The following is a 27,237-nucleotide window of genomic DNA, read 5'->3' as shown; positions in this document are numbered from 1 at the left end:
TGTTTAAACAAATCCACCAGTGACACAGCCCTTCTCATCAGCTCAGTCACAAGCCCCATGCACAGGGCTGCTGCACGCCCACCAGTGGGGGGCAGCCCTGAGCACACGGTCAGCAAGAGGCCTGCAGGAGAAGGTCATCGCGGGAAGCAACGACTGCTCGTCACCATTACAAGGACCCTTTGTGTCCTTTGTAAACAGTCTTCCAAAACTCGTGATAGAAAAGGAACCATTTAAAACGAATGTTAAAAAGAAGCCTCCCCTGTCCTGAGCAGGCCAGCGCGTCACCTCAGCAGCCGTGATTACGTGCTGAACCGTCTCTACTCCCGTTCTTTGCGGGCCGTGTTTTGTAGACAGGCGCAGTGCCTCCCACAAAATGCCAGCATGCGGTATAAATTAAAGAGAAGGCCGCCTGGCGACACTGTTCGTATTTGGTTTAATTTGAAAGGTCGAGGCTGCTGGAAGATAAACTGCTGATTTAAAATATTTTGCCAAAGAATCTACTGAAACAATTTCTGTGTGTGTCCACATCACCACGAAGTACTGTGAGCATTACCACAGAGATTTTATGAGCTTAGAGAGGGTCCTCGGTGTGTAAACAGAAAGATAGAAAAGTAACTTTTGGGGGGGGGGCTGTGCTGCACAGCATGTGGGATCCTAGTTCCCCAACCAGGGATCGACCCGTGCCCGCTGCACTAGAAGCACAGAGTACTGACCACTGGGTCACCAAGGAAGTCCCGAAAGGAAATACTTTTCTTAACAGTCTCAGAGACTCTCATTCTGAGAAGAGTCTGCATGCTGGCAAGTAGCCAACATTCTGGTGCTGACATCTGGACTCTGAGTGCCTGCATCTTTGTCCATCATTTCATCAGAAATCCATTTCACTCAAGCCAGACGGAGATGGGAGTAACACAAAGGTGACTGACGTGAAACACAATCTCTTTGGTGGAAGACACCACCAAGATCCGGGTCATCAGGAACTGGAGACGAGGTCCTACCCCCTAGGAAACAGAGCCCCATGGGTGATGGCGCCGTGCCTGCAACCCCCACCTGTAAGAGTAAAACACAGCCCACGGGCCGGCCCTGTCATGGCACCACAGGACCTCAGAGGTGCAAAAGCAGGACTGAAGCCACGAGGAGCAAATCTTAAGGAATCTGCTGGAGTGCCACACCACCAAAATGTTCTCCACGCACAGGCCAGGCCACCAGCCAAACCCCCAGAGCGGTCCCACCAATCACGATTGCCTCCCTGATGCAGCTGCTGACCAGAGAGCATCTCTTTCCTCACACGGGCGTCACACACGAACACTACCACGTGGACTATGACGGCCCTGAGTCAAGTACTACTAGAACTCAGCAGTGGCTACATGGGATCTGTCAGTGGAAGGATGCTTTCTTCACAACAGCAGCTGCAGCTCCTAGAAACATCATTGTGTGAGATGAGCGTACGTGTGTGCGTGCTCAGTAGTGTCCAACTCCGCAACCCTACGGACCGCAGCCAGCCAGGCTCCTCTGTCCATTTGCCAGGCAAAAAGACTGGAGCACACTCCAGAACCCTGTTTTCAGGGGAGGCCATGAGACCCAGTTCTCAGCAGACTGTATCAGAACTCGGGCTCTGCCAGAGCTGTTTCCCTCCTCTGGCTTTAAAGTTCTTGGGTTCTTTGACAAGTGAGTCTTTTGCACCTACCTTCAAAAGGTCCCAGCTGCCCTCTGGAGAGTTGAAGGCACCTGAAGCCTGGGCAGCCTGGGAGACAGGAGGTGGGGCGTACTTCAGAGCCAGTCCTAAGAGGCCACCAGGCAGGCCTGCTGAAGAAGGTCTCCTCCCAGCACTGAGCCCCATGCACAAAGCTGCCCCAGGACCAGGCAGTGCAGAGGGCACCTTGCAGGCAGCTGTCTTTTTACTTCCACTGACCACCTTATGAGAGAATGGTTACTCCTGCTTTATTGAAAAGAACACTGAAATGGACAGGCTAACTTTCCCAAATCACAGGCTGAACTGTACCCTCAACTAAGATCCACAATATTAGCAAGGTAAAATATGACTCAGAGGAAGAAGACATGTAATATTAAGACCCTAAAAGAAGATATTCAAAATTACCAGCCACTCCTTTAAAAACAAGGATACCCACCTAAGATTAATGTCTCTCCTAAGGATAACTAGCAAAAACGTCTCAATGACTGTATCCTATGACAATTCCCTAATGCCTTAGAAGTTCTTCCAAAATGATGAAGGTGCATTTCACCACACGACAGAGGAAAACACCCATGTGTCATGAAGCCTAGTTAGCAACAGAGCACAAGCTGACACTTGCTCAGGGTGCTCCCAAATATAGTTTTCAAATTAAGGATATAGAAACGGAAATCAGAAATAATGGTTGTTTTTTTCCTTCCATTTTCAAAAAAGTTAACCTAATCTTAATCTCTTGTTTTAATTGAATGTGGAAAATTACGGTATTTACATCATCACTCTGTAATCTATTATGTTGCTGCAAAAGTAATTGTGGTTTTGCATTGCTGAACTTTGCTGTTTGATATTGGAATACATTCTTAAATAAATGTGGATTATGTTATGCATCGATTTAATGCACATTTCTTGCTTTTTGTTTTTTTTTGCTAATGACTTATTACTCACTGTGTATTTTATATTTATTTTAAACTAGGGAAACGATGCTAGACAAAAAGCAAATTCGAACAATATTCTTATTCAAGTTCAAAATGGGTTGTAAAGCAGTGGAGACAACTCACAACATCAAAAACACATTTGCCCAGGAACTGCTAATGAAGGTACAGTGCACTGTTGGTTCAAGAAGTTCTGCAAAGGAGACGAGAGCCTTGAAGATGAGGAACATAGGGGCTGGCCACCAGGAGTGGCCAATGACCAACTGAGAGCAATCATCAAAGCTGACCCTCTAACAACTACACCAGAGTTGCCAAAGAACTCCACGTCTGCCATTCCACGATCACTCGGCATTTGAAACAAACTGGAAAGGTGAAAAAGCTCAGTGAGTGGGTGCCTCATGAGTTGCCGCAAATCCAACAAAAACTGGTCATTTTGAACTGGTCAAAATCAAAATCAAATGGTCATCTTCTTTTATTCCATGCAATAACAATGAGCCATTTCTCGAGTGGATTGTGATGTGCAACAAAAAGTGGATTTCTTTTTTGGACAACCGACAGTGACCAGCTCAGTGGTTGGACTGAGGAAAAGCTCCAAAGCATTTCCCAAAGTCAAAGCTGCACTGCAAAAAGATCATGGTCACTGTTTGGTGGTCTGCTGCCAGTCTGACCCACTACAGTTTTCTGAATTCTGGAGAAACCATTAAATCTGAGATTTATGCTCAGCAAATCGATGAGATGCACCAAAAACTTCAATGCCTGCAGCCAGCACTACTCAACAAAAAGAGCCCAATTCTTCTCCACAACAATGCCCAAGCACACGTCACACAACCAACCTTTCAAAAGTTGAACGAGCTGAGCTATGAAGTTTTGCTTCATTCACTATATTCCCCTGAATGGCCAACCAACTATCACTTCTTCAAGCATCTCAACAACTTTTTCCAGAATAAATGCTTCCACAACCAGCATGAGGCAGAAAATGCTTTCCAAGACTTTGTCGAATCCTGAAACAGATTTTTACAATACAGGAATAAACAAACTTATTTATCACTGGCAAAAATGTGCTAATTATAATGGTCCATATTTTAATTAATAAAGATGTGTTTTAGTCTAGTTGTAATGATTTAAAATTCATGGTCTAAAACCACAATTACTTAACACTAAAGGCTTCCCTGGTGGCTCAGACGGTAAAGCATCTGCCTACAATGCAGGAGACGCGGGTTAGATCCCTGGGTCGGGAAGATCTCCTGGAGAAGGAAATTGCAACTCACTCCAGTACTCTTGCCTGGAAAATCCCATGGACGGAGGAGCCTGGTAGGCTACAGGCCATGGGTTCGCAAAGAGTCAGACATGACTGAGCGACTGTCTTGAACTTGAAAGGTATTTAAGACATCCTAATCTGGTCCCATCACTTCATGGGAAATCGATGGGGAAACAGTGGAAACCAGTGGCAGACTTTATTTTGGGGGGCTCCAAAATCACTGCAGATGGTGATTGCAGCAATGAAATTAAAACACGCTTACTCCTTGGAAGGAAAGTTATGACCAACCTAGACAGCGTATTAAAAAGCAGAGACATTACTTTGCCATCAAAGGTCCGTCTGGTCAAGGCTATGGTTTTTACAGTAGTCATGTATGGATGTGAGAGCTGGACTGTGAAGAAGGCTGGGTGCCGAAGAATTGATGCTCTTGAACTGTGGTGTTGGAGAAGACTCTTGAGAGTCCCTTGGACTACAAGGAGATCCAACCAGTCCATCCTCAAGGAGATCAGTCCTGGGTGTTCATTGGAAGGACTGGTGCTGAAGCTGAAACTCCAATACTTTGGCCACCTCATGTGAAGAGGTGACTCATTAGAAAAGATCCTGATGCTGCGAGGGACTGGGGGCAGGAGGAGAAGGGGACGACAGAGGATGAGATGGCTGGATGGCATCACTGACTCCATGGACATGAGTTTGAGTCAACTCCGGGAGTTGGTGAAGGACAGGGAGGCCTGGCGTGCTGTGATTCACGGGGTCACAGAGTCGGACACGGCTGAGCAACTGAACTGAACTGAATCATTCCAACAGATTAGGATGACTTACATCATGTTAACTTACTTATGGGCTCCCTGGTGGCTCAATGTAAAGAATCTGCCAGCCAAAGCAGAAGAAGTGGGTTCCATCCCTGGGTGAGGAAGGTCCCCTGGAGGAGGAAATGGCAGCCCGCTCCAGTATTCCTGCCTGGGAAATCCCATGGACAGAGGAGCTGGCAGGTTACAGTCCACAGGGGTGCAGACAGTTGGACACAAGTGAGTAACTGAACACACAGGCACACATGCACAGAAAGGAGCTGTGCAAACGAAGCTGGTTTGCTCTCAGGCCGAGAGAGGCCGCGGCAGCGATCAGATGCTCTGTGTGAGCCCCACGGCAACCACAGGAGAGCAAGGAAGGAACAAGGGAATAAAAGCAACCAGAGAACAGTCAACAAGCGCCAGCAGTGAGCCCGCAGCCATCAGCAACGGCTCACAGCGTAAATGGGCTAACTCCTCCAATCAAAACACACAGAAAACCTAGGTAGACTTTTTTTTAAAAGACCAAATTATAAGCAGTCTTTAAGTGATTCACTTCATCTGTAAGGACATACAGATTGAATGTAAAAGGATGAAAAAGATAGTCCATGCAAACGAAGCAAGATTAGCAGTACTTAAGTTATACAAAGTAGATTTTAAGTCAAAGACTGTAGCAAGAGACAAAGGTTATCATATAATAGAGAGGTCAGTTCATCAAGGGGATATGATATTTGTAAATATCATGCATCCAGCAAAGGAGCACCTAAATGTAGAAAGCAAATATTAACAAATCCAAAGGAAGACACACACAACAATACAGTGACAATGATGCTGCTGTTGTTCAGTCACTAACTTGTGTCCAGCTCTCTGCGACCCCATGGACTGTAGCATTTCAGGCTTCTCTGTCCTTCACCATATTTTGGGAGTTTGCTCACACTCAGATACATTGAGTCAGTGATGCCATTCAACCATTTCATAATCTGTCATCCCCTTCTCCTGCCCTCAGTCTTTCCCAGCATCAGGGTCTTTTCCAATGGGCTGGCTCTTTGCATCAGGTGGCCAAAGTATTGGAGCTTCAGCATCAGTCTTTCTAAAGAACATTCAGGGCTTATTTCCTTCAGGATTGACTGATTCATTCTCCTCACTGTCCAAGGGATTTTCACAAGTCTTCTCCAGCGCAATTCAAAAGCATCAATTCTTCAGCTTAACTCAGACAATAACAATAGGGACTTCAATACCCCATTATCAACATTTCTGTCTAGATCATTTAGATAGAAAATCAGTAAAGAGGTATTGGACTTAAACTACACATTACAGCAAATGGCCCTAACAGACATTTACAAAACATCTCACTCAACAAAAGCAGAATATACATTCTTCATAAGTACACATGAAACATTTTCCAGAATGGATCATATGTTAGGGTGAAACACGAGTCTTAACAAATTTAGTAACAGTGAAATCACATCAAGCATCTTTTCTAACCACAATAGTGTGAAACTAGGAATCAATTACAAGAAGAAAATGCAAAGTTCACAAATACGTGGAAATTAAACAACATACTTCTCAACAAATGAGTCAAAGAAGAAATCAAAAGAAATAAAGTATCTTGAGATAAACGAAAATGGAAACACAACTTAGCAAAATTTATGGTGTGCAACAAAAGTGATTCTAAGAGGGAAGTTTATAGCTCTCAACACTTATATTAAGGAAAAAAGATCTCAAATAACAACCTACTTTTACACTTCAAGGAAGCAGAAAAAGAACAAACCAAGTCCAAAGTTAGAAGGAAGAAAACATACATATCAGAGCAGAAATAATAACTAGGGACTAAAAAGATAAATAAAAAAGGGGAAACTAAGATCTGTTTCTTTTTTAAAGAGATAAAAAATATAAACGGAACTTTAGCTAGACTTACCAAAGAGAAGTAGGCTCAAAAGTTTAATGAGGAGACATTATGACTGATACCACAGAAATACAAAGGGTAAGAGACTATTATGAACAATGAAACAAAAAACTGAACAACTGATTCCGATTTCTGGAAATAAACAACCTATCAGGATAGCAGCATGAAGCAACAGAAAGCCTAAAGAAACCTATTACTGGGGAAGAGATTACATCAGTAACCAAAAACTTATCATCAGAGAAATGTTCAGGACAAGATGGCTTCGCCAGTGAATTTTACAGAACCAGTAACAGTCCTTTTCAAATTCTTCCAAAAAACTGAAGAAGAGGAAACATCTCCTCATTTTATGAGGCAAGCATTACCCTGATACCAAAGCCAGACAAGGACTCTGCAAGTAGAGGAAATTACCAACCAATATCCCTGATGAACACTGATGCAAAAATCCTCAACAAAGTATTATCAAGCCAAATCCAAAAACACACTGAAAGAATCATTCACCATGATCAGGTGGGGGTTATTCCAGGGGTACAAGCATGTTTCAATATACACAAATCCCTGTGGACCACAATAACAAGATGAAGTTCAACAAATAAAGGAAAAGCATTTGACAAAATTCAACTTCCTTCTATGATATAATAAAACCCTCAACAAACTGGTTACAGGAGCAACATATCTTAATATAACAAAGTCCATGTATGACAAGCCTATAGCTAACATCAGATTCAATGAGAAAAGCTGAAAGTTTTTCTTCGAAGATGAGAAACAAGAAAAGAACGCCCAGTCTCATCCCTTTTATTCAACATAGTACTGGAACTTCTAGAAAGAGTAATTAGCTAGAAATAAAGGATATCCAAATTAGAAAGGAAGATGTAAAATTTTGTTTGAAGAGGACATCATAAAGATTCCATCAAATAACTGAGAAAAAATGATTTCAGTAAAATTTCAGGATACAAAATCAATTTCAAAAATCAGCTGCATTTATAAACATCAACAATGAACTATGAAAAAAAACAATGAACTATGAGAAAGAAAAATTTAAAGAAAAATCCCATTTATACTATCATCAAAAAGAATAAAATACCAAGGAATACACTTAACCAAGGGAGTCAAAGACAGTGAGAAATGAAATAAAAGATACAAATGAAAAGGTATCAGTATTCATCAGTCAGAGTATTTATTACTGTTACAATGTCCATACTACCCAAAGCAATCTACTGATACAACGCAATCCCTATCAAAAAATCTAATGGCATTTTTCACAGAAATAGAAAACATTCTAAAATTTGCATAGAATCACAAAAGATTCCAAAAACCAACACAATCTTAAGAACAAAGCTAGAGGCATCACATGTCTGGATTTCAAACTATATTACAAAGGAAGAATAATGTAAACAGTATGGTATCTATAGTAACTGAATATAGAATCACAAATAAACCTACACATATGTGGTCAATTGATTTTCAACAATGGAGCCAATAATTTACAGTGGAGAAAAGATAGTCCCTCCAGGAAGTGAGATTGAGAAAAGTGGACAGCCATATGCAAAAGACTAAAACTGGACCCCTACCTTACATTATACACAAAATCAACTCAAAGTGGATTAAACACTTTAACATCAGACCTGAAACCATAAAATTCCAAGAAGAAAACAGAGGTGGCAAGCTTCTTGATGTCAACCTAGGAGATGACTTTCTGACACCAAACGCAAACAATCAGCAACAGGGAGTACAGCAAACAACAAAGCTGCACAGCCAAGGAGGCAGCAGAAGGGAAAGGCGACCTGCTGAGTGGGAGGAAATGTCTGCAAACCACACGGCCCACACAGGGTTACCAGCCGAAATATCCAAGGCACTCACGCAATAGCAAAGCAAAACAAAAAATACCCAAATAACCAGTTTAACAAGAGGCAAAGGACCTAAGTAGACTTTTCTAATGATGACGTACAGATGGCCAACAAATCTGTGAGAAGATGGTCAACATCACTAATCATCAGAGAAATGCAAATCAAAACCACTATGAGTTATCACCTGATACCTGTTAGGATGTCTAGGATGTCAAAAAGACAGGAGGTAACAAATGCTGGCACAGACATGGAGAAAAGGGAACCCTTGTGCACAGCTGGTGAGGCGGCAAACTGTTACAGCCAGTATGGAAAACAATATGGAGGTTCCTCAAGAAAAAGAGAACTACCATATGATCCAGCAGCTCCACTTCTGAGTCTATAACCAGAGGAAATGAAATCACCGAAGTCACATTTGTACTCCCTGTTTGTTGCTCCATTATTCACAACAACCAAGACATGGAAAACAACCTGAAGGTCCAATAAGGGACAAACAGGCAGGGGGAAAAAAAAAAAAAAAAAAAAAAAAAAAAATATATATATATATATATATATATATATATATATAAATACAGTGGAATCTTATTTTTATATTCAATAGCAAGAAAAAAGAAGGAAATCCTGACATTTGCCACAACATGGTTGAACCTGGAGGGCCTTACACTAAGTGAAATGAACCAGACAAAGACAAAGCCTGCCTGCTTACACTTGAAGTTATTTTATGAATAAGGTCTGAGGAGCTCATGGTGACTATAGTTGATAACACTGTTATATATCTGAAATTTGCTGAAGAGTAGAACTTAAATGTTCTCTCACACACACACAAAGCTAAGCACATGAGCTGAAGGATGTGCTAATAGGGAGTGGAATACTCTCATAATGCATATGTATTCATATATCAAGTCATCACACTGTATATTTTAAATACTTTACAATATGTCAATTATACTTCAATAAGATGCGAAAAAAGAAAGTTATGAATAAACAACCTCCTCAACATAGGAAAGGCTGCCCAGCACAGGCCAAATCTCAGTAATGGTTCTCACTGAAAGCTACATGATTTTTACATGCCTAACAACCCACAAAAGTTTGTGTTTATTTACTTTAAAAGATCTTTTAAAGTGATATTATCCCCCTCAAAGGTCAAGAAGCGATTTCAAACTATTTCCTGAAACTTTAGCACATGAATTCTCTAAGTGAAGATAATAGTCACAAATAAATAACTATCACAGGGGACAGACTAACACTTAGAAATTCAATCAATCCCAAGACTTCAGGGAACGCCTGCTTTACTTACTTGTTGGGGTCACATGACATTTTGCTCTTCGTATGCCACTGCAAAACTAAGTACATGATGGGCTGGAATTTTTTGCCTCCTTCAGAATGACTTAGGATTGCTTAAAGATAAGAAAATTTAACTATCAAAATTATAGAACCACCTATTATGGATCCAAAGAAAACAGTCTCAATCTAATGGTCTTACAAGAATTCTTATTACAATAAATGTAAAAGTAGATTTTATACTCTTACAATATGCATTTATCAGGTACTGTAAAAAATAATATGGTCAAGGATAAGATAATAAACTACAAAATAGCATGCAGTTTTTTCTTCTTAATCTTTGTAAAATGTGTATAGCCAAAAGCAGAGCAATTCAAAAAATTCGTTAAACAATTTGGATGAAAATAAAGATGGATTCCAGCTAAACCTTTAAAAAATTTTGTGAAAATGAAACCAAGAAAGCAATAGAAAATAAGCATGGATGGCTACCAATACATCCATGTGTGTGTATACATATATATAATAAATGTAAACAAATCCTTTATCAAGCATTCCATGATACTCAGAAACCATCGGGAAAGACTTGAAAATCTGACCACAATGATACCAATGTAAACCCAGTGCTAATTTCGAGTCAACAGTTTTGACAATCGTGCCACGGTTACGTACACTGTTATCAGAAGAAACCGGGTGAACACTGTATTAGAACTCTATGTGCTATCTTTGCAGCTTTTCTGTAAATTGAAAATTTTTCCAAAATAATTTAAAGTCTGACTATATAAAAAATTAAATCTCTCTTTAAAAAATCCATGGGAAGTATCAAAATAAAAATGACAACCTTTAACATGCAAAATTAGAAAGATAAAGATAACAAACAACCCACTAGAAAAATAAGCAAACATTTCACTAAGGAAGTACAAATGACCAATGAACATCAGAGAAGATGTTCAATCTTACTCAATATAAAAATTAAAATCGTGAAGCAATTTGAAGAGATCTAACTTTTTAATGCTACTGCTCAGAATTTATTCTACACAGACTTATACAAAGTACACAAAGATGTCTATATAAAGATACTCACAATAAATGTTGCTTCAAATAGCTCCAAAGCAAACAAAGACCAAATAAAACCTAAGGAGAGTCTAAACACACATTAATGGGGGATTAGGATGAGAGAAATGTTGGTGCATCATTTAAATGAATATAAAGTACCAAACATTCACTGAAAAAAGCAGCCATCTCAATCACATTATGTGAGGACTATTCGAGGGCAGTCTGTGTTCCAAATCATCATAATTAATTGAGAATTGTATTTCAAAATGTTTTTTCATATAAAACATATTGTGTTTCACAGAATATTAATATTGATGCCAAGCGGAAAGATTTACTTGTCACAGTTTATTTCTATTAATCAGCGTCCACAGCATCCAGTATACTCAACTATTACACTTAGTTTTAGTTTCTGAGAAACTGGGAAGAAATAACAAGCTTTCAGAAAATAATGACATGTGAACAGTAGCCAACTTCCAAGTCAGGTTACTACAGGAAGATGATGTTGGCTGACCTGACCAACTGAACTGGGGTCTTTTTAAGCCAACTGATTTAATTTCCTCTAATTATACATTTTCTGAAAAATAACCTTAATGTGTTCCTCTAAGATTTGAAGGAGAAATGTAAGCACATATATTATGAAATTATAGGTTCCCCACAACAAAGTCTTAGTGAACCTGTACGTTCACCGTAGTATTAACACCACTCCTAACATAACTTGATCTAAACAAATTCCAACTAAAAATTTAACTGGAAGTTAAATGAGTGTTCTTTCAAACTCCACTATCTGCACCAATTTAAAAAAAAAAAGCAACAACCGACTGGCAGCGAGGCTTGGGCACATTTGCCAACCCCGGGTGTGCTCACTGTGGGAAGGTCACAGCGTGATTAAGCCCTGGCAGGGTCAGCGATGCTCACACGCAAGACGTTTCCACCGAGTGTCACTGGGTACAGTCAATTAAAATGCACCATGAATTGCTAAATGGAAAAGTCCAAAACAAGAGTCTGTTGTCACACAAGGTTTTTTGCATGCATTAAAAGGTTAATTTATATTTTGTTCTGGTGCATGCATGTAACAGTAATATTTATATCAGATATTCATAGCTTACTTAGATGATTGATATCAATTTCTCTTCATAATATGACCAGCAAATAAAACACACAGCGGTTCTAATATAAAGAAATAACATGTGACAAGGTTCCCTAAAACATTTCTATTTTGGACCTCACAAGCTAAATTGCTTTTGCTGGCCCCTTCCACCTCTCAGCATGGTTGACAGACAAATTGATCGAAACATTGGAAAATAATATGCTTGCAAAATTTCTCTGGGTGAGTTTTCAGTCTTTTGAATTTTTCATACAAGAACAAAATGAAAGATTGCCTCCTTGATTTTTCCTCCATTATGCGGCCCCATCTTATGTACTACAGGAACATACAATACTTCAAACAGCAGCAATACGTTGTAAACAAAATGTGTAACATTTTTCATAAAACACCCAAGCTGTGTGAAGTTTAAGAGACTGGGTAGCAGGCATCTTTGCCCTGAGATTATGTTGTTCAATTATAATGAATTCATACATTTGAAGCTGCCTTAGGGCCTCTCATTAGACGTAGGGGTGTTTATTACAGGAAAGATTGCCTGTACCATTTAAGAAGGAAGAAGGCTGGGTGATTTGATTAGAAATGTTGACAGTTGAGGTGTGTAAAGAATGTCATTCACTCACATTTCCCAACTTCAATATTAGGATCCTTCATTTTTTATGACTTCTTGAAAGCCCCTTTGAACTGCAGACAGGAGAACCAAGAGAAAACTTTCCACTGAGTGTACTGCACACACCAACAGCATGACCTGATCTCCAGGTGACTTGTTACCCTTGAGTGTGCAGAAATCATTTCACAGGCGAAGAAACTGTAACAAAAGTAACATTCTAATTACACACAACCACACATAGCCAAGGATGGGCAGTAAACACAAACATCTTCCTGTGTGACAGGAATAGACCTTGGCTACCAGTTAACCATATCTACCTCCACTTTCTGTTCTTCACACACCCCTACGCCCTCAGGCTCTTATAGAATTTTTAAATTAATGTCTATAGCATTACAGGAGAAGCAGAGTCCTCATACATTTAAATTTACACCTCATGAAAATTCTTATTAACTAAATTTTTCCCTCAATACTTGCAGGTCAAGAATCGATGAATAGTCAATTTTTTTCAGTCAAAATTAAACAAATCATAAAAAATGGCATAATTTTCAGCATTGCAGATTAGATTTAGTGGGCAATATCGGCCAGATATGAAAAACACAACTCATTGTGTTGCACTAAAGTAAGTTTCACTGCAGTGTTTTTATTTCACTTCATCAGCTTCACCACTTTGGTAAGTTCACTACGATATTTCACAAAATAACCTGGTCTGAAGACAGACTTCGCAGGTCCCTGTCCCGATGCCCCAGAACGTGAGGTGACCTGGGAGGAGGCAGGGGAGCGGGCCTGGAGCTGCAGAACCCCTCAGTGAGCTGTGGGCGCCTCCACCGCTGACCGCCTGCCTGAGGCCACAGGCGCCCAGGCTTCCAGAACACTGCGCCAACAAAGTAAGGGCAACAGGGGTGTCTGATGGGTGCTTCTAAACAAAAATCTTCATTCAGAATGTGAAGGAACACGGCAGCCCTTTGTCCCTACTCAAAGCCTTTAATTCCTATTCTATTTGGACTCAGGTCTGATTATGAGTTAATGGCAAGACGACCCAGGCCAGCACACTCAGAAGAGACACAGGGCGGCCAGCCAGCACCAGAGCGCGGGCGTGCGGAGGGAGGTGCGGCTGGGGGCAGACACAGCTTGGTGAAGGGAAAGAAGACAACCCTGGAGAAAGCAGAAGCACGTCAGCTTTAGCTCTGTGCTCGGTCTACACTCAGCGACAGCGGGCCCCGTGTAAGCCGGCGAGGGATGAAATGACATCCTCATGATGTGACTGAAGGGGAAAAAACCCACAAGTGTTCTTTGTGTCTTTAAAAGCAAAAAGCAACTTACAGCCTGTGAACACACGTCCGTCAGGACTCTTCGGAGGACAACTGTGCTCTGTTAAGAACAGGTCCTCCCGGGGCACCTGGCGTGTGTACGTGCTGCCCAGGACAGCACTCTCCTTACGGCTGAACCTAAAAAGCACTTCTCGCTCCCGTCCCTTCCCCCAGCGCAGGTGAGGCCAGCAAGCACACGAGCGTCTCCTCAACGTGTCCGTGATCCAAAGCTGCTGGCTCTCAGGATAAAATAACGCTTCTCCTGTGGCTGAGACCACGGGGCACAGGAAGGTGGCACTGGGCTTACTCAGGAAAGCGTATGGGAGGGCGAGGCTTATCATCATGCCTCATGGGAGCGGTGGAGGGACTCCGCCAGGCTGGAAGACAGCCTCTGACCTGGGCGAGTTAGCTAGTTACTACACAAACCTCTGGGTCAGGCTGCTGACTCAGGGCAAATCTGGGCTGGGTCTCCTTGAGCCATCCACTGTCTGACACCAACCAGGCTACGGATTCCAACCATCAGCCCCGCGCTCCCACCCCACCATGAGGCCCACCAGCATTACCACTACTGAGCCCCGTGTCTGTGACCCCACCACACCTGAACCCTGCGAACCAAGCAGAGTGTCACCTGCCAGAGCTGGAGAGTGGCAAGAGCTGGAGTCAGGCCCAGCAGCCTGACTCTGAGGCTCCGATCTGACTCTGAGCGGACGAGCTAGAGGACCGTACCCAGGCTCATCTCACACGTAACAGTGCAATGCAGAGCTCCAAGTGAGAGATGACCTGTGAAACACCGACGACAGTTTCTATGCAAGTAATGGCGGAACATACTGAAAACCTGGATTCAGGAATCTAATCTGATCAACCAAAGATGAAGAGTGCTGGGAGGCGCTGCTGCAGCTCTGGAAGGGAGAAGGCAGTCCTTTGAGGGAGGGCACAGCAAGGCAGAGCCAGTGGCCTCAGGCAGGAGGCAGGATGGAGAGCTGGCAGAGATGGGCGGGAGAGCCAGCCAGCCCCTCAGACCCACCGAAAACCACCAATGGAACCACCCCCCAGGAAGCTACGGTTACAGCGGACTTTTAAAAAAGACGACTTTTTTTTTTTTAAACAGTCTATAAGAATTGCCACCAATGGCAAATTTCTAGAATTTCTCCCAAGCATCTCAAAAGTTTTACAGCTTTTTAAAAAACTATCATATAATCAAGTTTTGGACCAAGATCATTTTTTTTTTAAACTCAGAGCACCACAGTAGGCGTTCTTAGAATCAGAATCAGTAGATTCTGTAGAATCAGAAATGTCTGATTCTTCCCTGCCTTTCAAATCCCAGGACATCTGTCCTATGCAGAGGTCCCTGAGTGAGACCTCCTAACAAGAATACCAAGAAAAAGGAGCCCCAAAGCCCCAGGACATCACTATTGTCCTGATTTGTAAACCCTACATTCTGCCAGGACAGCACCAAAATAGTACTTCAAATTGTAGAAATAACATTATAATCATAGTTCAAAACAGACACACGAAGTGAAAGCAAGAAACCCAGAGGACACACAATGCCAAGTTTCACCTCTTGGGTTCAAAATCTAAAATTAAAGCAAGCTTAAGGTGATGTCTATATGTAACAATAGCCAGGACTTCTCAGCCCATTCCTGACTTCTATACTTTTAAATATAGTTGCTCTGCATTTAAAGCAGGAGTCTGCGTCTCTAAATTGTTTATTTCACTTCAGTATGCCTTAAAGTGCCACACTGCTTAATATCTTGGAAAAGCTACTGTGTGGAACAGCAGCATTCTTAAGTTAGGAGTGACAAATCCGAGAAAACCTCTACAATTTGGCTTCCATATCTCTGAATTGGTATTTCAATGACAGATGTTTGTTGCGGCAAAAACCTCTGTCAGAACAAAATTAGGTGATCTATCATTTTAAGATATGGTCTTCATATACTGTTTACTCGAAGATATCACTTGCCTCAAGCCAATTTTGACCAAGAACATTTTGTGATATGGAAGTGATTTGTATATCATCATTTTTGTGATAAATGTAGCTCTTGAACACAAAATAACCTACCATTCCACAGTGTTACAGTTAAAACTCCTACACCAGTAAATCTGCGCTAGTGCTTTTATTACTACCAAGATACTGTATGTAGACTCCAGCAGATTTTTTCCTCTTGAATAAGGTTTCTACTTGTCTGCCGCTGGACTGGGTATAGGATTTCTAACCCACTGTCGAGGCACCCCAAGCCCCACCCCTCCCTAGCTCCTGACGCTTCTCAGGGACACGGTGCCTTCCGGGAGGGCTCCTGCAGCTCTGCGGCCCTTGGTGGCACTGGTCAAGCCGCCGCTGCTCCCGGGCAGGCGGGCATCTGGGCGAACACAGCCGTTAGCCATCTAGAGGGCCCGCCCCCGGGGCCCAGGACGGGGACGTGGGGTGGGGTGGACAGACGGCCCGGAGCAGTCTCTGGTCCAGGGACAGCAATGTTCCCCCGGGAGGTGGCTGTGAAATGTGGACACCAAACACGTACACAGGCTGGACGAGGCTGAGAGGGGGCAGAGGGAGCCGCAGGTCAGAGGAGACCCAAGCTCAAAATAGGACACTTGCTTCTGATGAAAAGGAAAACAGAGTGGCTCTGCTTATCCCTTCTCCAGGTTTCTAAAACTGAAAACACCTGGAAGAACGTACTGCCACTCTGAGCCAAGGGCTCCCGACACAAGCTCGGGTGAAGCGAAAATGACCAGCACCATTTGTAACAGTTACACACGCCCGCCAGGCGCAGGGGTACGGCACTTCCCTGGTATTTGATCACCGACAATGATGGATATGACTCAACTTGGCACTCAGTCTCACTGTGCCAACCCCCGTCCCCACTGCAGCCGCTTGGGGGTGTCGGTCCTGGGCACCCAGGCCCCAGGGCAGCCCAGTCACCCACCCGACAGAGCCGTGCTGTGACTGGAAGGACAGCCTACTCCCATCCGAACACTTGATTTCCCCAAATACGGGCCAAGTAGCCTATTTCACAAGAGCAGAGATGATACAGAAAAAAAACTTAAAAAATGATTTTTCATGCCTTATAAACTAAAATCTGGGATGGTCTCAAAAACGCATCCACATGTGAGTATGAACCGCAGCGTGGGGCTTCCCCCGCGTCAGCCCTGGATGCCCTCTCAAGGTGAAGTCTGAGTGCAGGCAGGACGTTACAGGTGAGATGAGGTGCCTCCTGGGTGCACAGCACCCACTGGGGGCTCCCAGTGGAGAAAGTGGCATGGCCTGTGCCCCCGTAGAATTCATCTGGCCGAGAGACGGCACTGCCAGAGCTTCTGAACCCTGAGCGTGGACATCAACGAAGTAAACACGGACAGTCCCAGGTGTGTGTGGAGGACCTCGGGGACACCTGCACCATGGAACACCACATCCTAGTGAGGCTTCTCAGGGGCCTCTCAAGGTGTCAGCTTTTCCAAGAGGCACAGAGGAGAGCGGAAAGCATCTCAGGAGGGGAGGAGGGGAGAGTGAGTGAGTGTACAGAGAAGAGCGGGGCACCGGCAGGGGTGTTGGAGGCCATGAGGAGCACGGGGAAGGGCCAGAGCAAGGCAAAAAGGCAGGTGCGAGTCAGGACAGCTGGACAGAGGGGTGTGCACACGAGAGCATCCAAGACCGAGGACGCGGCTCCGGGGGAGCCAAAGCTGGTGAGAGCCACGAGGGCCCCGCACAAATCAGCGACCGCTAAGGAGCAGCCGCCTCGACTGGAGTGACTTAAAACCACAGGTTTAGCTCCTGGTCCTGCCTGCCAGCAACTTGAGCTGGTGGTCCTGCCTGGGGTGACGTGCGTGGCAGCAGGAAGCTGGTAAACCCCTGGGGTCTGGGGCCCAGGGCCCACCCGGGAGGGCCCTCCCCCACCTGGCTGGAGGGGCTGCTGCTGTGCCCCTTTCCCTGGCAGCCTCAGTACTCCAAGGCTCGGGCAGACGCGGCACAGCCCCCGAGCCCGAGCGTGGACAGCCCGGCTCCACAGGCCAGCCCAGAGCCCCGGGTGAGCTCACACGCCCCCCCGGGTGAGAGCAGGTCTGCTTGCAGGGCTGGCACCAGGCCCTGGGGCTGGGGGCAGGGCCCACCGCTCCGGGAACAGCGTGGCTCACTGCGCTGCAGCGCTCCGAAAAAGCCACGTGCGTCCTCGCGCAGCAGTCACGCACCCGAACTCCATGGGGCTGGGCGTCTGGAACCTGGGAATGTGCTACAGAGGAAGCCGACGTGAGCAGCCCTCATTAAACCCCCACCGCCGAGTCTCTGCAGAGCCTCCCTGGCAGACCACAGTCCACACATGTGGTCACAACCTGCAGCCGCAGGAGCCACTGCCCCGTGCAACTCTGGGAAGCTGGAAGCCTGGGTCCACGTTCCTCTCCCCTCTGGTTTGCGTGTCCCGCTCCTGCAGTAAACCACAGCTGTGGGGTGGTCCTCCCGGGGACCCCAGTACGGAGGTGAGGCGCCATCTCCCTGCCGCGTGGCACGAGAACAGGAGGGGAAAGGATGGCTGTGGGTCCTCGTGTGATGCTGCCTCCGTCCCTAAGCAAGGGGCACTGACGGGGCTGCTCCAGACGGGGCCTCAGGGGCCAGAGAAGCGTGAGGGGCCAGGGGAGGGAGGCCACGAGCAGAGGGGGGTGCCCCTGGGAGAGCGGGAGCGTGGGAAGCCAGGGTGAGAGGGCCCCAGCGCACCAGAGCCAGGTGCCCCCACCACTGAGGCCCACTGGAAAGGCAGCCTGCGGGCAATGGAAGAACAAGAGAAGCAGCCGCAGTCTGTTTATCCATTCAGATCTGGGGATCAAGAAGCAGAGCTGCACCCTCGCAGTTCCATGCAGCCAAGTGGCCTTTCTTTCCCTTCCCCCCTGCTTCCAGCACCCAGTCACCTGGGCAGCAGGCAGGGACGCCCAAGCTCACCCCTGTACCGCTGGAGGCAGCAGAGCCAAGCAGGGCCTGGTTCTCACCCTGCCCCTGCCCCGGAGAGCTGACCTAACGGCAGTCTGAGAGCAGGAGAAGCTGGGGGGGATCAGAGCTGGACTCCCAAGAGGGCCAGTGAAGTGCTGCCTGTGATAGATCTGGCCTCAGTCCAGCCCACGTGGGGCACAGGTCAGGGCCCCCAACCTCCATGTTCCAGGGCCGAAAACTGGCTGAGGAGCCCCAAGCAGCGCAGGAGCACGGGGCCTTCCAGAGGGTGACACAGCAATGCTCTGTGCCTCAGGACGAGCCTCTTCAGGTCACCACTCGGGGGTCAGGGCACTGCAGACCCTCACGTCAGAAGCCAGCCCAGCAGAACACGGGCACCCACAGGGTCCAGGCCTCCCTGCAGCGTTCAGACGTCCTCAGGGCTGTGGCAGAGGCACCCAGGCTCATCGGGTAGGAATTTATGTTCCATGTCACACGTGGCATCTGACACAGGTGCACCTTACACACGGTAATTAGGAATGTGTCTACCACATGTGAGACAAGAAATTATAGTTGAGTGTACCAACTTCTAAATTTCAATATTTTACATTTATTTTCAATATATTTTTCTTTCAGCTGTATGACATGAACGGCTGAAACATACAGCAGCATATTCATCACTCAACAAGATATACTGCAGTAGTGATCTGGGGGGCTGCGGGGCCCACGCACCAACACTACGTTTCTCTAATGCGTCTCCCACATATTATTCAAAGTGATGCCTTCATGGCCTTGTAGATCAGTTCAGAGGGTAGATGGTGTCTGTCACTATTTTTTTTTTTTTTTTTTTTTTTTACTGTCTTTTACCTGTCAGGAGCTCAAGGTACCTATAATTCTTTAAATTCTACACATAAGGAGAAGATGCCACACTGTCTAAAGGACTCTCTGTAGCTCTGCATGGTTCCATTTCCACACTGGGCCCAACAGAACCTCATGGACAGTGGGCCAGATTTCCATCTGCCCCATCTAGCCCCACCCATGAATTTTTATAGCAAGGAGTTGCTCTTCGTCTTCGTGACATGGAAGAACAAGCCACGTTGTTTCATAAAGGGATGTTCTTGTTCCCCCCGCCCCCCACAAAGGAAGGCTTCCATCTGCTGAGGGAAAGAAGAGGCAGCCTTCGGATGAGGGAAGGCCCACCACGGGCCAGTCCCCAGCTCTGAGTCCTGGGGAGAGAGCCTTCAGGGTGGGGCCAGGGGTGGCTGCAGGGTGCCGATCAGGGCAGCAACAGTCAGAGTTCAGAGGAGCAACAAGGGGCGGGGAGGCGAGCAGGAGGAGGAGACAAAGAGAAGAGGAAGGGAGAGAGAGGAACAAGCAGAAGGGGGAGAAGAGAGATGCACCAGGCTACAGGTAACAGTAAGGACGGCCCTACGGCCCACCCCAGGCCCGCTCAGCGCCGTCAGCAAGGCCTAAACCTGCTCAGCCCACCACTGTGTCCCCTCTGGCCCACTCTGAATACAGATGGTGACGGACACTGCAAGACAGACCAAGGGTCAAGACTCCACCTTCTGCTGGGCGCTCTGTGCACAGAGCAGAGGGAAAGTTCTCACTGAGTGGACATTTAAATCACTGACAGTCCATTCCCACAAGCACAAGGACGATTCATCCTCATAATGACCAAACTGAGGCCCTGTAAGAACCAGAAGGGGCCTGTGAGTCAGAGAGTCCATCATGTTCAGGGTAATTTTCAGGTCAAGTATATTTAATTGTATTGCAGTGCTCCAAAAATTAGCAACCCATGAATGACAGAACTAGTCTCATCAAGCAGCACGATCCATCGTCTGACCTTGCCAGCAAGCAGGAGGGTAAAGACCTGACCACGAGGAATTCGGTACAGTCAGAAGCATCCAATTCTTGGCATTTTTAAAAAATTTAATTTCCACAATAAAGCTTATGATTAAAACAATGGTTTCTTAGAACAGTGAAGAATTCTTGTAAACACATGAGATGAAATTCTACAGAGTATGTCTGTGGGGGCAGGGGCGGTGAAGGGACCCCGAGGGCCCAGCACTGGCCAGGGGGAGAGAGCCAGGACCTCCACGGAGCCACGGAGCCTTGCCTCTGGACCCCGAGGGGCTCTGCCTCCAACCACAGGACCAGGGAAGGGAACGGTGAGCAGTGGGAGCCCAGCCTGACATCCTGACCACACGAGACAAAGAACCACCTTACACTGGGCATTCCCATGCCTGGGACCCACACACCAGAGTAGACACTCCAGGATCTGCAGGACACGACATCCTGGCCACACTGGACAAAGAACCACCTTACACCAGGGCCCACGTACCAGAGCGGACACTGCAGGGTCTGAGGGACAGATGACCGTGACCCGTGGCCTTCCAAGCGCAGTCCTAACCGTGTGTGTGTGTGTGTCCATGCCTCCCCAGGCGAGGCTGGCCTTAACTGCCGTCTCACCACGTGACCCGGAAGAGGCTGCGCAGCCCCCTCAGGATCACACAGCAGAGGAGCAGCCGGTCAGGACTGCCGTGGCCCGTCTCCTGAGACTCCAGGTTCACTGCGACCCTAGCCGGAGTCTCGGCCACCAAGTAAGACCCACCAAACAGACCTATTCCCACGCCTAACAGGAAAACCAAGCTCCCACTACTGTGGTCAAAAGAGAAACCTAACACCCTGCAGCCTGACCCACGAAGCAACTGCCTCCAGGATGAAGGATTTTACGTCTGTCACAAAAACGCCCATCACATTTAATGCGGTCACTCTCAGAATTTCCATCTCTGTGCCACCTGCCCTGACGATAAACCACATAATCATGCTACTGTACACGGGAAATCAGGTTTCATCAAACACCATGAGGGGAATGACATCAAGGAGAGCTGGAGTGGCATTCCCAAACAAACACCATTAAACTCAACACTTTTTTTTCTTTTAAAGCTCTATCAAGAGACTCATGAGATGCTTAGAACTTAAGCTATAGGGTTCAGAGGGGAATGGTGGCAGAGTGTTCTGAAGGATTTTGGTCATGAATGGTATATAATTTTTTACAACAAGTCTTGCTCCAGTAATAAAATACTTTATTCACCCGCCATTCCTGGTCAGAGCGCGCCTCCGTCCGTGGCCAGCACAGTCACCGAGAGCCTGCTGGCCTTTGATCTGCATGCTAAGCTGCTCTGAGCAGACTTGGTCTCTCCTTGTCTTGTCAGAGGGTCCCTATTACACAGCTCATTACAAGTGTCCCTAACTCTTAGACAACTCTCAGTTGACAACGTGGCTTTGACGGCGTGGCTAATGAAGTATAAAGCTTCAACAACAAATCATTTACAAGTCCTGGGTACTGCATTTCTAATGGAGGAAGTTTTTAATCATAAGCAAATGTAATCATTTATGTTAAGCAACCCATGGATCTGGTCAATGTAGCACAAACAGCCATTAAGCAAAAGTTATGACAATAAGGAGACAGAATAGTTAACATTGCAGACTTAACAATTTATGCTATTTATAGGCTCTAATAAATGTTTTCTTGATAAAACTGAGAATACTAAACCCCCCTACCTGTCTCCTGAGAAACCTGCATGAAGGACAAGTAGCAACAGTTAGAACTGAAGATGGAATAACAGACTAGTTCAAAATTGGGAAAGGAGTACATCAAGGCTGTATATTGTCACTGTTTATTTAACTTATATGCAGACTACATCATGAGAAATGCCAGGCTGGACGAATCACAAGCTGGAATCAAGATTTTCAGGAGAAATATCAACAATTTCAGATGAGCAGATGATATCACTCTAACAGCAGGGAAGTAAAGAGGAACTAAACGACTCTTGATGAGGGTAAAAGAGAAGGGTGAAAAAGCTGGCTTAAAACTCAACATCCAAAAAACTAAGATCATGGATTCCGGTCCCATCACTTGATAGTAAATAGATGGGGGAAAAGTGGAAATTGTGACACATTTTATCTTCTTGGGCTCCAAAATCACTGGACTATGACTGCAGCCATGAAATTCAAGGACGTTTACTCGTTGGAAGAAAAGCTATGGCAAACCTAGACAGTGTATTAAAAAGCAGAGACATCACTTTGCCAACAAAGGCCTCTATAATCAGAGTTATGGCTTTCCCAGTGGTCAAGTACAGATGTAAGAGCCGCACCACAAAGAAGGTTAAGTGCCAAAGAACTGATGCTTTCGAAATGTGGTGCTGGAGAAGCATTTAGAGTCCCTTGGCCTCTCAGCAAAAAGATGGAACCAGTCAATCCTAAAGGAAATCAACCCTGAATATACATTGGAAGGACTGATGCTGAAGCTTCAATCCTTTGGCCACCTGATGCAAAGAGCTGACTCACTGGAAAAGACCGTGATGCTAGAAAAGACTGGGAGCAGGAGAAGAAGCGGGTGACAGAGGATGGGACGGTCGGGTGGCATCGCCGAGTCCGTGGACGTGAATCTGAGCAAGCTCTGGGAGACAGCGAAGAGCAGAAGCCTTGTGTGCTGCAGTCTGCAAGGTCGCAAAGAGTTGGCCGTGACTCAGTGACTGAACAACGACAATGAATGTTTTCTTGATAAAACTGAAGTTAAAGCTTCCCTGCACTTAATTCTATGCTTTCGAATAGATTCCGTGTCCTCTCAGGCAACTGGGACTTCTGCCATCACACAGTAGATGACGTTATCTGAACACCCACATTAATCAGAAGGTGAGAACGGCAAGGTGTAACGCTTAGCCAAGTGCTTAAGTTGTCTGAGCTTGTGCTCCCGCACCCACAGAAGCCTGTGAGGCCCACTGCGGGGTGGGGTGCCGGGGCTGGCACAGAGCAGGTGACCTGCAAGCCGCTTCTGCACCCCTGAATTGGGGTCTAATGCAGCAGAGTGCACCCCGCTGGGCACAGCAAAGCCAACAGTGAAACAACCAGCTGTGCTGAGGATGCTCCGCACCTTCTCAGGGTCTCACGCACTTCTGCTTCCATCGATCCCAGCGCTGTCTGCACTGAGAAAGCCGATGTCTATGGAGATGTCCCATGCTTGGCCGGCCCTCATCACGATAGCCTGGTCTCCCCCCACCTTCCACAGCGAAGGAGGACTTACAACATAGTAAGGAAAGTGAGAAGCAATGAACGTGACATGAGAATCACCACTTGAGGATGGCAGAGAGACGCCCCAGGAATCTCTAGAAGCACGAAGTCACTGATTGTCGTGGACAAAGATGTTTAAACAACAGTCTCCTGCCCTCCTCCCTGGTCACACAGCACCTCACATAGTGAGGACACGACTACAGTAGGAGCCCAGCACCTCCCTCCTGACACAACGATGAGACAGAACAGGAAGAAAAAGAATTCCATTTACAGAAATCAGCTTTTTAAAATGTCTGAAAACAGCTGTTTCTGAGACGAGATCCTGCCGAGTACTCTGGGCTAGTCTCATACTCAGGTGCTCTCAGTGAGATTCCACAGCAGCGACACACGCAAGGGGAATCCAGGAAGAGCCTTTAGCGCCAATGACACTGGGCTTTATGGCGGAAAGAAACACTCTGTCAACAGGCTACAGTGAAGACGGCCGACTGATGACTGTGTCACCAGTTACCTGCTTAATTTATATATTTGTATTGAACATTAACACTGAATTGGCAGGACACATAAAATCTCAGATGATTTAAGGTGATGTGTCTGAGTTCTGTGCACAGAGTAGGCACTCTGCTGCAATCATGAACAGAAAAGAGAGTCAGATAGCACCTCTGACTGGTTTAGCAGAAGAGAGTCAAAACGTGCAATAAGTTAGGCCTTAGTACAGATCACAAAAGAACTGAAGAAAGCTTGTCAGTGTTTGCAGAGGACAGGCCTGGGAGATGCGCGCTCGCCCCAGGAAATGCACTTCTCTGCAGCCCTGCACAGATCTGTGTGATATAGCCAGCTGCACCCATGTCACGCTCCCATCACTAGAAGACCAGGAAATTAACAGGTGTTCTCCCTTTTCACAAGAGTAACGCACATAAGATATTCTGTATTATATACACATATCCTCAAATTTCAAAGATAAATTTCTTAAATTAACTCAACATATATTTAAGCAATCTGTGTTTTTACATAGAGACGTGCATATCAGGCCGTCCAAGCACCCGCTGCAAGGCTCACTGGTGCTGGTCAAGAGCGCCCGTGTCCTATCAGGATGATTAATGAAGGCACCTTGCTCACAGAATGTCAGACTCTGCCTTTTTAACAACTGACCTTTCATAGAATACTCCTGAACTCATAATTCCACTTTTGTTCAGTTTCTTATTAGTGGAGTTAAAATTAATACTTAGGGGAATGATGGCCACGGTGATGCACAGTAAATCTCAGGGCACATCAGCCCTCTGTGCAGACCGCCCAAGGAACAGCCGCTGCGTCTGTCTACTTCCGCAGCCCAAAGATTCTGCTAAAGTTCAGTGTCCTTTATAGACAAATTAAGGGCAGTCTGCAGATCTCTGTTGAGAACAAAGATGTATATTTTGAGAAAGACTTTAAAAGTTTGTAGGGTTTTTTTAAAAAGACCTAATAAAATTGCTAATTTCAATCACAAATTTAAAAGAATTTACTCTTACTCAGTTTTCTGAAACATTCCTGATGACTAAAATGATATATGGCACAACATACTCTGTAACCCACATTCGTCTCTTAGAAGTGACAATTTAATAACCCATCAAGGCAACATGCTATGCCAAAGCCACTTACCTTACACTGGGATCACATGAAAAAAAATTAGCTGCTAATACCTCAAGAATTCCCCCTGAAAATAGCAAAAAGATTGGGAAATGGAGCTGGAGCAGGGGTTTCTTCTAATTATCACTGGGAATAGTAAATTACTTAAGGACTCAATTTTTTCACCATACCAGCTATTTCCATACTCAGACATACCTAATTTCTATAAACCCCTTAAGGGCCCAAACTAGTTTTAGCTTCAAAGATCTTATGGGATCCCAGGGCAAAGTAAGAAGGCAAGAGTACATTCAATTATTAATTCTTATTAAATATTTGAGAAAAGTCATTCTGAATAAATATTGAAAATATAGTATGTACAGGTAAATGTGTAGTCTAAGTCTACTTAATATACTATATTATAATACTTTAATTGTCCTTGTTGTCATGAGGTCATTCATGGAAAAGGCTTAAGGTTTAGGTACAAACACTAAGGCCTAAGAGTACAAAACAGAAGACTGTGTGCAGGCCCGGAGTCTTGTTCCAATGTAGAAACTGCACCCTGGTAAATGTGAGCATTCTAGAACCAGGGAATCACCCCACTGCTGTGTGAAAAACGCTAGAAGACCAAACGCTGCTCATTCAAATCCCAAATGCCAAATATGCCAACTGCTAAGGCCACCATTAGGGAACGGAATGAGATCCAGGCTACCCTCAGAGCAGAACAGACAGACCAGCAGTCAGCATGAGTGTGCGTTAGACGGGTAACCAAGACCAAAATGGAAAGTAAGAGAAAGCTGGAGAGAAAAGAGAAATGGCAAAAATGATCTGACACACTTGATGAAAGACTCCAAGCCAGCCGCACTTTCACAGAAGAGCAGAAACATGGACTGTAAACGCGGGCGCCTCTCCTCAGGCGCAGGGCAGGGTGGCAATCACAGGAGAGACGCAGGAGATTTCCACAGCAGGGCCACGGTAATGCAACAGAGCTGAAACACAATTTCCCATCTCAGAAAGGAGGGCCAAGGAGAGAGAACGCTACCGCTTCCATTTAGGGAGGGAAAACGGGAAATTAGCCAACTCAGATGGAAAGCACCCTGCCCCCACCAGGCAGAGGGACCAAGGCCACCAGGAAGTCAGAGAAAGCCAGAGAGGATCAGGGCCACACGCCTCACACCTGCTAAGACACACAATCTTGGGGAAAGGCCATGAAATATTGATGTTCTTCACTCCTGCAAAGATAACAACAAATTCATGAAGGAAAAATACCACAAATCTTTCTATTTGCATTCTATAATGTTGCCACTAAGCTGAGGGCTCACTGTACTATTACGTTTACCCAAAATGGGCAGTATTTCAATAAGCAGTCTTTGAAAAGACCACTTTCAATTTCATCACAGCCTGTTAGCCAAGGTGTTACACATTTATATCTGGCCGCTTATCAGCAATGGATGAGACTTCAACTCTACTGACACCCAAGACCGGGTCCCGGGGACACGGCTGCTGGGCGCAGCCTGCCCCTGGGGGCACGTGAAGGCCCAGGCGGCCTCGCTGCTCACACGGGGGAAGCGGGGCCCCTTCTGGAGTCTGCACAAGGGAAGCCAGGAACACCTGACAGAAGGCAGGGAAACATGCCTGCAAGATGCATCCTTCATTTCATACCAAGTGACTATGGCTGTACCAATCTTATCTCCAAATGCAATTCTGTCATCTTAGACTAATGTTCTGAAATATGATGAGCATGTATAGTTTAAGTCCAGTTCTTCCAGAAAGAAGTTGAGAACAAAAACTCAGGCATCCCTCACTTTCCGAATCTAGTAATTCACTCCTGAAAACATGTTGTAGACAAAATCTAAAAGGGTTTTTTCTCATTGTAACTTGGAAAAACAGTGAGTTCCTAGTC

General features: G+C 45.5%; 1 protein-coding gene and 1 pseudogene across 1 annotated transcript in view; one reads left to right on the top strand and one right to left on the bottom strand.

Moving 5' to 3' along the window:
* MGMT (O-6-methylguanine-DNA methyltransferase) overlaps positions 1–27,237 on the bottom strand; it is a 270,350-nt gene that overhangs the window by 173,845 nt on the left and 69,268 nt on the right. The gene's annotated exons all lie outside the window — the stretch shown is intronic.
* On the top strand, positions 2,665–3,706 carry LOC136158372 (histone-lysine N-methyltransferase SETMAR-like; annotated as a pseudogene).

The sequence above is a fragment of the Muntiacus reevesi genome, chromosome 2, assembly GCF_963930625.1.
Source record: "Muntiacus reevesi chromosome 2, mMunRee1.1, whole genome shotgun sequence".
NCBI lineage: Eukaryota > Metazoa > Chordata > Mammalia > Artiodactyla > Cervidae > Muntiacus > Muntiacus reevesi.
The sequence above is the reverse complement of the archived record's forward strand: the minus strand, read 5'-3'. Positions and strand labels throughout refer to the sequence as shown.